A 12625-nucleotide genomic window follows, 5' to 3' on the forward strand; every position below is an offset into this window, starting at 1 on the left:
ATATATATTTGTAGTTTCTATGGGGTTTAAACTAGAGGGTGATTATGACTGAGGAGTCTATAAATTGATGCCATTGGTCCATATTCTACGGAAAGCGTGGTATGACATATCATTACTATAACAAGGGCAGTTTATGCATGACCACGTGCACATTCTTAGTAAATTCCAGGAAATATCTCAAAGGTTACTAGCCAAGATTAGAGATGTGGTCTAAAGTTAGGGAATAAAGTGACACTAACTGACCTCCACATGAATAGAATGCGTGGTTTGATTTTCATGAATGGCAGAGGAGTTTTTAGTCCCTCGAGTTTTTCAGAGAATGAGTGATCATTTGTTGGAAATGCAGAGTGAAGACTTTTAAATGTGTTTTGTTATTTACTCCACCATCTTGTGCACCAATTATGTCGCAAGGGCTGGGAAAGCAGCAGCGAATGATACAGGTGTGATCACTGCCCCCCGTGCAGTTTACAGTCTTTTTAGAAGGAAGTTCCCTTCCACCTTCAGAGTCTGTGAAAAGTCTGCTTCTTCCTGCAGGTGAAGAACTGAGTCTTCAAGCTACCCGTCTGTGCTTGTTTGCATCTGAGCTTTCTGTTGTAAAAGCCTCCTATGTCTTATCATCTTCCTGCAGCACTTGCTGCAATGATCGCAGCATGTTCAAGAATACTTTAAAAGTTACTGAAGTATAAAGAATAGAATGTCAATTCCCTGATAACAAGCTTTAGGAAACATGTTCAACTTGCTAACTTTGGGGCAACCAGTACAGTATTGTGGATAGAACAATATTATTTATTATAATCGCTGCATTGTTTTCAGCATAGCCTGTTCCAATAATTTCCTTTGTGCAATGAATTTCACATAATGATAAAGCAAACAGATTAATACTCTTAAAAGTCGATTTTAACTTACCTCTATTTCCATGTTGCGAACAACTGCTTAAATTTTTTTTTTAACATTTATTTATGATTGAGAGACAGAGACAGACAGAGCATGAGCATGGGAGGGGCAGAGAGAGGGGGAGACACAGAATCCGAAGCAGGCTCCAGGCTCTGAGCCGTCAGCACAGAGTCCAATGCGGGACTCAAACTCACAAACCGCAAGATCACGACCTGAGCCGAAGTCAGACGCTTTACCGACTGAGCCACGCAGACACCCCGGGAAGAACTACTTGCAAACTAACAGTTTGTGGTCATTTATATTCCTATATTGTTGACATTCCATAAACATTGCCTGCATATCAGAAGCTATTCAAAATCTGCTTAGATAACAGCCAAAATGAATCTAAGAAGATGGCACTTTAATATGTATGGTTAAGTGATACTGAAAACTCCCACAAGAATTGAGTAGAAGACCCTGGCAGGGTGTGAACCTAATTCAAGTTCCAGTTCAGTGCTCACATCCTTTGAGAAGTCTTCAGAAACCATGAGTTTGCGTGAGGTGCCCCGCACCTGCGTTTCTCAGACGTCCTGGGCAAACCTCCAGCAGCAGCAGCTACCATAGGTCTTACGGACACTTGCTGGTTTGTTTCCTTTTCTAGGCTGTGGCTTTATTAAGGCCGATTGGCCTTCGTATCTCCAGAATAAGAATGTACCTTGTACTACAGAAAAACGGATGGGTGCGTGAATGAATGATTACCTTCCAAACCAAAGACTCGTGACTAGATTTGTCTGAGAAGGAAGGGTTTCTGAGGATGAAGGAATCTGAGTGCTGAAGCCAGGAGAGTCAGAGGAAAGCCAGGAGAGTTAGCCACCCCAGACAGATTCTCAATCAAATTCTCAACTGAAATAATGTACTTGTAAGTGAAGATTCGGGACACTAGCCGAGAAACCTATTTCCCACCAATCATTTCATTATTGTTTAAAAAAACATTTTTGGTAAAAATATACAAATATTTATGTGCATATATTTATATTACAAATTTGTATTTATAGTACATATATATAAATACATACATATATATAAACAAGCAATTTTGGCAATCAAAACACACACACAAGTTGCAAATTGCTTTATATTAATACTTCCATTTTATTGAAATATTCCTCTGGCAGACGTTGTGCCAAGGAATTAGCAAATGTATTTAGCTCATACTACATTTTTTACAATGGAGGAAACTGAGGCTTACAGGAGCTAGGTTATTTGTACAGGGTCTCATAGCTCTTAAGAGTTATGAGTGAGGTTAATTCATACTTAAGGTTAAGCATGAATTGACACTAGATCTGTGTGACTCCCAGCCTGCGGTCGTGACACCTCCAAGTTAATCTTCATTGCTTCCTGAAAAGTAGTAGACATACTACCGAAAAGTACATATTTTTATAATTGAGCCTGCAAGAAAATTGCCTGGTTTTGAAATTGGCATAAAAAGAATGCGGAAGAGAATCAAGCAAAAGCAAAAGGCTTTTGTATATTATTGAAAGCATAGGTTTTTTTTAAAAGATTAATGGAAAAAGGAAAGGTGGTGATGCATATAAATAAGGAAGGAAGTCCTCAAAGAACACTACTTTAAAAACTACAAGTTTTCTACATGTGACCATTTGGTGTTCTGCTGAATACCAAACACTGGTTTAAAATCTTGGATTTATTTTTACTTCTTCAGCAACCCACTTATATACGTATCAAAACCTGCTTAATTAATTGCTTTACCTATGGCTCATTGCACTTTTGTTCAATTTAATTTCCCCACTGCATTTTATTAATTTCTCCTTAGACCTGTGAGCCTCAAAACTTTGCTTTTGCTGCCCGGAAGTCTTTTCCCCAGACTTTGGAGCTTTTATTAACAAGTTCAATAAAACAAGAGAAGCCTTATCCTAAGCAGCACAAAAAGTGCCTCTCAGATTTTTTTCTTCCATCCTTTTTACTTTCTCATTTGTGCTCATTTACCCCTGAATGATAATCAGTTGGTGGTGATTATTGAACTCTCCAGTTGGGCTTTCTCTAAAAAGATAAGATAATTTTAATTGGTTTGTTTATTTCCTCTAATTCCTATTTTTCAGGAAGCAAAAACTAAGGCAAAATATTTGTAATGGCTTACCCCATGTCTGAAGGAATTTGAGTTATAAGAACATTTAATGAGATCCATAATCGAAACTATTTACACAGAATCGGTGGCCCATTACTTCTAGATAAGAATGCTTTTGTTTCTTCACTGAAAAATTGAGAGGACACGAATCAACCACTTTCAACTAATACCTTTTATTTTCACTCATTCAACAAAAATTTTTGAGTGTCTCTTTGTTCAGGTTGCTGTCCTAAATTGTGAATTCAGTGATAAACAAGAGAAAATCACTTTGCTCACGGCGCTTAGATTTTTAGTATGATGAGAACGAATGTAAACAAATGGATGTGCAGAAAATAGAGTTACTAGTGATGAGTGCTATGGCCAAATAAATAAAACAGAACATTATAAGGGAAAATCCAGCAAAACTCTTAATAACAGGAGTTTATTTGTTGGTATCATGCTAAGAAACCTCGCCTTTTTGAAGAGACCTTAGTTTCATTAGCCTTCATCATCCAAAAGTCTATTTTTTTAGTTGAAAATATATTTTGGCTCTTAAAATATTCATTCACTCATTCATGCACTTAAAAATTTGGGGCACCTGGGTGGCTCAGTCGGTTGAGCGTCTGGCTTCGGCTCAAGTCACGATCTCAGTTCCTGAGTTCGAGCCCCACGTCGGGCTCTGTGCTGACAGCTCAGAGCCTGGAGCCTGCTTCAGATTCTGTGTCTTCCTCTGTCTCTGCTCTTCCCCTGCTCACACTTTGTCTCTCTCTCAAAAATAAATAAACATTAAAAATTTTTTTTAAAATTTACTGAATACCTTCTACACTAATGTAAACAACAAGCACTAGTCTAAACACTGAGGTAGTTTGAACAGAAATCATGTATTAAAGCCAAAGCCCTCATAAAGGGTAGAGTTCAGCTTACTACGCGGGAAAACAAACAAATGAATAAGCAAAAAAATCAGTTGATGATGAGTAATCTGTTGAGTTTGAAAAAGCCAGTGGTTGCTGTGGACTGCATGACCAAGAAAGGCTTCTTGGAAGAAGTGACATTTAGATCTGATTGGGACCAACTACATATAGCAAGGTGAAAGCAAAGAGCATTTCAAGGGGACTGGCAAGCACAGTGGCCCTACCATGGGTTCAAGCTTAATCTGGTGAGGAAAGGAAGAAGCACAGTGAGTTGGGAGCATTGAGAGTTGAGCATGAAGGGAGAATGGGATCAAATGAGGTCAGGCAGGTTGCACAATACCAAGACATGGAAGGCTTTGTAAGCCAGGAAGGGTTTTATTCATTCTCAGGGTGATGGGAAGCCTTTAGATTTTAGAAGAACCTAAGCAGAGGAGTGATGTGGTTTCATTATATGTTAAAAATGAAACTCTGGGGGTTCCTGGCTGGCTCAGTGGGTAGAGCATGAGACTCTTGATCTCAGGGCCATGAGTTTGAGTCCCATGTGTGGCATCCAGTTTACTTTAAAAAATTAAAAATGAAACTCTGGCTGTTCCAAGGAGAATAGTTATTTTTTTATGTGCTTGTGTGTGTGTGTGTGGAGAAAGATTGAAAAGGGAGAGAATAGTAGAGAGTGTGTGCAATAGTCTTTAGAAGGGATGACAGCTGCTTAGACAAGGATGATAATTATGGGGATTGGGAGAGATGAATGGATTAGAAGTGAAGGAAGAAGGAACGATAAGAATCAAGGCTGCTTTGTAGACTTTTCTTTGAGTAATTTGGTGGATGGTGACATTCATTTTTTTTTTTCCTGAGAGAAGTAAGATGACACAAGAAATAGAGAGGTGGAGAGAAGTAAAGAGCTTATCTGGGGACAAGTTCAATTTGAGTTGTCTATCGGACTTCAAGTAGAAATGTTGAGTAGATGGGGATATAGAAAACAGAAATTTCAGTAAGAAGTTGTGGCTTGAGGTTCAGATTGGAGAATCTTTATCATAAAGATAGTATTTAAATTCATGGGGCTGAATGAGATCAACTGTGGAGAAAGTGTTTTTAGAAAAAAGAAGAGAGGGGCACCTGGGTGGCTCAGTCGGTTGAGTGTCCGACTTCGGCTCAGGTCACGATCTCGCGGTCCGTGAGGTCGAGTCCTGCGTCGGGCTCTGTGCTGACAGCTCAGAGCCTGGAGCCTGCTCCGGATTCTGTGTCTTCCTCTCTCTCTGACCCTCCCCCATTCATGCTCTGTCTCTCTCTGTCTCAAAAATAAATAAATGTTAAAAAAATTTTTTTTAAAAAAAGAAAAAAGAAGAGATTCCAGGAGCTAGCCTCTGGCATAGTGTAATGAGGTCTGAGGTATGAAATATGCTAATTTTATCATATAAAATTATTTTACATGTTTGTTTGCATAGACAAAGAATACCTTGGAAAAAATACATAAGAGACTGATAATAATATTTGTTTCTAGTGAGCAGACACAAACATGAGAATAAGTATGATTTTTCATTATGTATTCTTGTGCATAATTAGAATTTTTGCCACACGGAGTTGAAGACAAAAAGGAGGAATCAACAAAGGAGAAATAAGAGAACGTAAATTCTTTCAAGGGTAGAAATGTAGTCTTACTCATGTTAATGTCTTCTACAGCACACCATGCCTGGACTAATACAACAATCCAACACATACAGTTGAACTGATCGTGAAGATGATCAAGGCCAGGAATTTCCACTTTCATGAAAATTCTAATTGGTCACTTTGGCTGTTCTCATCCATTGGTTTTTTTCAGTATCAACCAAATGGTTCTAGAAAGAACTAAGCTGATGCCTGGCATAAAGTGTCAACATTTATAATCAAGCATGTTGCATACTGGGGAGTTAGTCTCTTGGTGTCTCACTTTTCCAGAATTTTCCACATTTTATTAGCTCCAATCGAAGTCATAAGGCTACTGGTAAAAATTGGAGAATGAATACTTTCCATGATTCCATCCATCAAAAGAATGAATAGAATAGGTAAATCCCTACTAATGGTAAAGGCATGTGTCTTCTAAATAGTAGTATCACATATTTACTTAAGAAGATGTATAAGATGAGGAAAAATAGTTTTGCATAACTGCTCTATATTTATTTTGACCTGTTATTTCTACTGCATTTCCTTAAACACGATGGCACTGGCTGTTATTTTCTACTGAATGAACTGGATTTCTTTTCAGTAACAAAAAGAGAAGTAGAAAAATGTATCACATGTACTAGGATTCCAAAATTTTGAAGTGTATCCAGTCAGAAATAGTCACGAATAATTCACTAATGATATAAAATGTATTATCAATCTAAATTAATTAAGGATGAAAAATCCTTTTTACACAGGCACAGATAATTTTTTGAAGGTAGAATGTACTCATTATCATATGTTCATTTAGCTTACAGAAATTAAACTACCTAAGTTTGAGAGGAGAGAGAAATGGAGAGAACAAATTTAAATAATGCAGTCAATCCAAATTTCCACAACCAGTAATCGTATGCTTCTGAATGCAAGCACCAAAGGAAACTTGAATATACCTATCCCCTTCGGTTTCCTTTCTACATACCCCTAAACATACATGCACATCTGCAGGATTGAGTGTGACTTTAGGGTTTAAGGAAACAGAGAGTAGTTTTCATACCACATGGTCCTAAAAGGAAGCCAACAGCTTCATCTAGGGTCAGCCAAAATCCAATAGTCCATACTGACTTTGGAAGAAGTAGTTTTATTAAAGAATGACGGTCTTCTGTGGGCACCTAGGTGGCTCAGTTTGTTAAGCACCTGGCTCTTGATTTCCCCTCAGGCCATGATCTCACAGTTTGTGGGATTAAACCCTGGATCAGGCTCTGCACTGACAGCTCAGAGCCTGCTTCGGATTCTCTCTCCCTCTCTCTCTACCCTTTGCCTGCTCACGCACTCTTTCTTTTTCTCTCTTTATCAAAATAAATAAATAAACATTTAAGAAAGAAGAAAGGCTTCTGAAAGAACTGTACTAAGGGAATTCCAAACATATTTTGATTCAGTCGGATTTTTACCTACTTTCTCACCTCAATATCTAGCCCTCAAGTAAGGTACAATTCCACTGTAATCCCTAGAGGGCCATAGAAAGCATTCTGTTAGTCTAATTTAGTTGTAAGTCTTAATTTAGTCCAAGATGTTAAGATTGAAAAGAGAGGATCAGAAAACGCACAATTGTCAAATGACATATCATGTATTCTTGGAATATGTGACACGCTCTGAAATTTGTAAAATTAAGATTAATCAGTAGAGTATAATTGTGCTTATTTAAATGTACCTTTCATATCCTGGGCAAAACCATAGCCATAACCCTTCTGACATTATGATCTAAGTTTATATTTGAGGCTACTTATAGACTACACATTTATATGATTCTTTCACATAAGAAAACCCATTGGCTTTGATGATAAGGTGTGAAGTCCAGATCTAATAAATAGAAGCTATTTGGGAAATCCAGCAGCTCTGATTCAAAATTAATTATAATCGTAGGCTTATTTCAGTGGATTGGGCTCAAATAAAGTTCTACTTGGAAATGCACCAATTCTCAGGTGGACATTTAGAATTCACTGAGCTTCGGGGCACCTGGGTGGCTCAGCCGGTTAAGCGTCCCACTTTCTCTTTTGGCTCAGGTCATGATCTCACAGTTTATGAAATCGAACCCTGTGTCAGGCTCCACGCTGCCAGCAGAAGCTTGTTTGGGATTCTCACTACCTCTTTCTCTTCTTCCCCGACTAGTGCTTTAACTAGATAGATAGATAGATAGATAGATAGATAGATAGATAGATAGATAGATATGGATATGGAGATAGAGACAGAGACAGAGATAGAGATAGAGATAGAGATAGAGATAGAGATAGAGATACGTGAAAAAATTTAGAACTCACCAAGCTTCAAGAATTTTACATAAAGTTTTATTGATCTATGTTTCAATATGCTGACTTTCTTTCAAGTTGCAATCACTTCTGTCTGCTTATCAGAATTACTGATTAGTAATATTTTGATAGCCGAAAATGGTAATAATTTCAATAAACTGAATGTAAGGTTTAAATGCAAAATATGAAGCCATTTATAACTAACATTATTCTATTTTTGTCTTTGATAGAAGGTTGCATCTTTTATTAAATATCAGATCCAAAAAAGTTATTTAATTAAAGAAAAATTCATTGGAATGCTTTCTTGTATGCTGCCTGGTCATGATAGACAGGAAGAAGAGAATGCTGTCATTTCTGACTGAAGGTGTCAGAGAAACACTAAGCTTTAATTATACACTCAGCAGGAATGGATAAATTTCCCATAGGCCTAAAACTGGTGACCACAGTAGCCCAAATCTAGACCAAATGAGATTATCTTTAGTGGGTTCTTGTTAGTACTAGCCAGCTAAGGTTCAGGAGGAGCCCAGAACTGAGGAAGCAATCCTGAGTGATTGAAAAGGAGTCACAATTCCCAAAATTCACAGTAGAGAGGCAGTCATGTTTTGTCGTCCTAGATAGATTAGACCAGATTTCTGAATACCTGGTGGTCCAGCCAACAATTAGCTGACTGATCTTGGACAAATCAATAAAGTTCTTTGACCTTGTATCCTGAAATACATATCTCATCTAGGTATATTTGATTCTTCTATTCATTAATTCTGAGTGGTCGTAGGTTCAGTAGTTCTCAAATATTAATACAGTTAAGAATTGCCACAGGAGCTTGTTAAAATGCAGATTTCCCTGAATCTCACCAAGGGATTCATATTCAGTAGGTCCAGAGTGGAGTCAAGGGATTGAACTTTTTAATAAACCTCTTCAGAGGATTCTGTGGTAATCTGAGAGGAGCACAGTGGAAATGCTGATCTTGCACAAATGGGCTGAGAGTCTTGTAAACCTGCAATGGTTATGCCAAAGTTGCTTGGAAACACTTATTTTTACTTGGGAATAGACAAATATAGAAAAAGTGTTTTGAAGATAAAAATATTTCTTGTTAAAATCTATTCAGGGCGTGCCTGGTCATTTGAGCATCTGACTTCAGCTCAGGTCATGATCTCGCAGTTGTGAGTTCGAACCCCACATCAAGCTCTATGCTGACAGCTCAGACCCTGCTTTAGATTTTGTGTCTCCCTCTCTCTCTCTCAAAAATAAATAAACATTATTAAATTTTTTTAAAAATCTATTCCGAGTTAGTGAAAGAGATCTTGATAAAAGAAAAGAAGTTTTTAGAGAAGTACAGTATATAAAATAAATCAGATTTTGGAACATTGTTAGCTTGTTAAAATCATCGGATCATCTTTGCTGAATTTTTTTAAAATTACGCTATCAAAGTAGAGATTCACTGTTCTAAAAGAACTTATGGTGCTTCTAGAAATTCCATACAGCCAACATAATTGTTTTAGGTGTGCAGTGCTTGTAAGAGATTAATTGAATTTTGAATTTATTTTAGTGCAATTTATAATCCTTTCAAATCTAAATAAAGAATCTTAGTGTTTCAATTAATGAGCTTGTTCTGAAATGCGACATAAACAAAGTTGTGTTTTAAGAACACAAGATTAAAGCCTGTTTTTTTCTTTTTGAGCATTCCAAGTCTAGATTTAACAAAAGTGTGCTAATTCTTTTTGTGTGAATTAATTATAACAGTATAACGAGCTATGGTGTTATTTTATCCATTACATCAAAGCAAAAATTCTGATATAGAGAATAATTTTGAAAAAAATCCATAAGAAACTAGTTACAGTTGACCTTTGGGGAAACTGCCATAAATTGGAAACTGGTAGAAAGAGAAAATATTGCCATTTCATCGTATTTTCTCTTGTAGCATTTGAATTTTTATCACGCGTACATAGTATCTACACTGAATCAATCAGTAAACAAGCAAATACATATTTTTAAAACAAAGAAAGGAAATGTATATATTAAAGTAGATTAGGAAATTTTGGATACTCTCTCAGAAAACTCTGAAGTTAAAGAAACTTTCACAAGCAGAAAATTAACAATTCTGAATACATAGACTGCATTTCTTTCCTCTGGAGAAATGGTGTTGATTCGTCAGCCTTTTGGATATAAAATGCATGTAATTCTATTTTTTTTAAAGTATTGAACTGTAGTTTTATCTATCTTTTCATCTATCTGTCAATCATCTAGTTTGCATTTTGGCCTCTGTCTCCTTTTTGCCACTGGCCATCTGCCAGTCTTTGAAGCTGGTTGTGAATACAGACTAGGAACCAGCTTTCTTTTTTCCAGACTCGAAAGCAACAGGTGCTGTAGCCAAGTCTCCTGATTCCCAAGTCCCACCTGAAATCTCAAGGCATTCTTTTTAGCTGTCTTTGATTTTCCAGGCAGTGAATGCTGTGTTTGCTTTCCATCTGAGCACCACTTGGCAAGCTAGAAATAAAATCTGTAGAATTATTTAGTATCACATCTGTTTATAGCTGCTTTTTCAAGAGTATCCAAGTGATTTTCAAGTTTTGCTTATGTGCTAACTGACTGTGGCAACTGCATTTTATACGGTCATAATTTGGAAAACTATTAACGTCAACACATGCGACCTAAAAACATGTATGGAGTATCCAAAAATGGAGCATTTTCGTGCTAAATTATATATTCCATTCCCTTAGCTTGCTTGCACTAATATAATAACAAGTTCCCCTGGAAATAATTAGAAATTAATTGTCCAAGAATGAGATTGATTTTGTTCAATTTTGTTTTTTAAAAACAGTAGGTGTTGAATTATTATGACAAAAATATGCATAAAGGATGAGGAAATAAAAATTTTAAAGCAAAACACAAAGTTCACAGTTAGCTTCTGTTAAAAAAAAATTGACATGACTGCTGGGTATCGAGGAGCCTTAGATTAACATTCATGTTTAAAAGACTGATATGATAAAAGAGAAAACTTTTAATTAGTAGTTTATGGTTTAATTGTTTTGTTTTGCTGGGAATCTAATGTGAAAATATACAAGGACATTCAAAATACAATGTTCATACTCAAGCTAGCTCTTTAAAGACTTATGTAAGAAAATGATTAAAATGTCACAGCGATAGTTTCTGATTTTTTGCTTTCTGCTAAAATCTAATCCCGAGAAAAGCTGAAATATGACTATGTCATATTTCTGGATGCTAGCATACTCCTTTACTTAAGATTTTTATGAAATTGTCTAAATGTGAAAAGAGTTGATTTACTATCAAGTCCTGAGTCAGAGATCCAAGTTTACCCTGCCCAGAGTTTTGAAGGAAATTTTATGATAAGAATGCTATCATTGGTGGAAAAGTGCACGAAATCCAGTAAATCAGTCATGTGTGTAATAATCTTGTTAGTTCTTTAGTTCTAAGAATATCTAGGTAATGCTATTCTAGAGATGTATCTTTTCATATGATTTTAGGGCAGTCTGACTGAGCTGCTATCCATTATTAGGGAAAACAAAGAAGAAAGTATTTCAGGATAAACTATGATTTCTTGGTTGAACAAGATTAGCATTCAAAATTTCCTTCTCTGGGATACCATAGAGAGATTTGCCAATTCTGGAGTAGCGAGACCCATCTTTTCCCTCTTTCCTAGAGTCACTTTCTCTTTCCTCTCAGCTCTAGAATATTTCCTTCAATGACAATTCATAGTCAAGGGGGAATGATTCTCTCCATGAATCGTGACCTTGGCTGCAACGATTTCTAATGATAGGTTGTCCTAAAGTACAGATTTTACTTTCCTAAAATAGCGTCTCCGACCACCGGAGAAGACCTCTGTTTTGACCTGTGCCCTGATCAGAATTCACCTCTCCGTCCCCTGCACTTCATCAGCACATGGGTTTATTTTATCCTTACCCAGATTTGCTGCCGCTGCTGCTGCTGCTGAATCCCATGAGCTTTGAAAGAAAGGACACAGGGTTTGTTTTAAGGGTGAGAATGCCTTACATCTGGAGGTGCTTAACGTAATTACGATAGCTACCTTTTATTTGGTATTTACCCTGTGTCAGGCATCACAGGAAAGCCTTCATTTCCCCTAAAGTCTTTTAATTCTTTTATCTCATCCAGCCCCTGAAATCACATCCGGAGGTAAGTGTTCAGTTCCCTGTTTCATAGATTAAGTAAATGAGAAATTAGGAACATTGAGGAGCCGAGCCAAGGTCACAAAACTAATAACTTGGTGGTCACGAAACTAATAACTTAGTGGAGCCAGGATTTAAAATAAAAAACTTGTGAAGGACGGAAGGTTGTAGGGATGAAGAAAAAATAAATAAATGCTAGGGCTGGAATTTCTTCTGTAGGGTTCTATGCCTGGTGTTAGCACATGTAGCTTTGTCAAGTAATCCAAAGCAGATGTCCACCAGGACAGGGGAAGAAGCCCTTCCCTTGCCTACCAAAAGGGTCTTAATAGCTTATTTACACTAAAGCCTTTCAACACTTACTTGAATAGTTTGTTGCAACAGATACATACAGACTTTCCTTTAACAAGTATTGAGGTTAGATTTGCGCAAAGTGCACGAATGGCAAGATGAAATCCTCAGAAAAAATAAGTAAATAAAACCCATGAATTAGGAGAAGGTAATAAAATTAGCACACAGAGTTCCAATGTGGAAAAAAAAACCAAAAGATTTGTGAGTAATCCTTTAAAACTGCATACAGCAAAAATGGTGTATAAAGTGTTCATTTCTTATAGGAAAATCGGTCCTGTATCGCTTTTTTTC

The 12625-nt window shown here is 36.8% G+C and overlaps 1 protein-coding gene across 2 annotated transcripts in view; it reads left to right on the forward strand.

Annotated features, from left to right (window-relative positions):
• PLXDC2 (plexin domain containing 2) overlaps window positions 1-12625 on the forward strand; it is a 442292-nt gene that overhangs the window by 345500 nt on the left and 84167 nt on the right. The window lies entirely within an intron of this gene.

Source organism: Acinonyx jubatus, chromosome B4, assembly GCF_027475565.1.
Source record: "Acinonyx jubatus isolate Ajub_Pintada_27869175 chromosome B4, VMU_Ajub_asm_v1.0, whole genome shotgun sequence".
Classification (NCBI taxonomy): Eukaryota; Metazoa; Chordata; class Mammalia; order Carnivora; family Felidae; genus Acinonyx; species Acinonyx jubatus.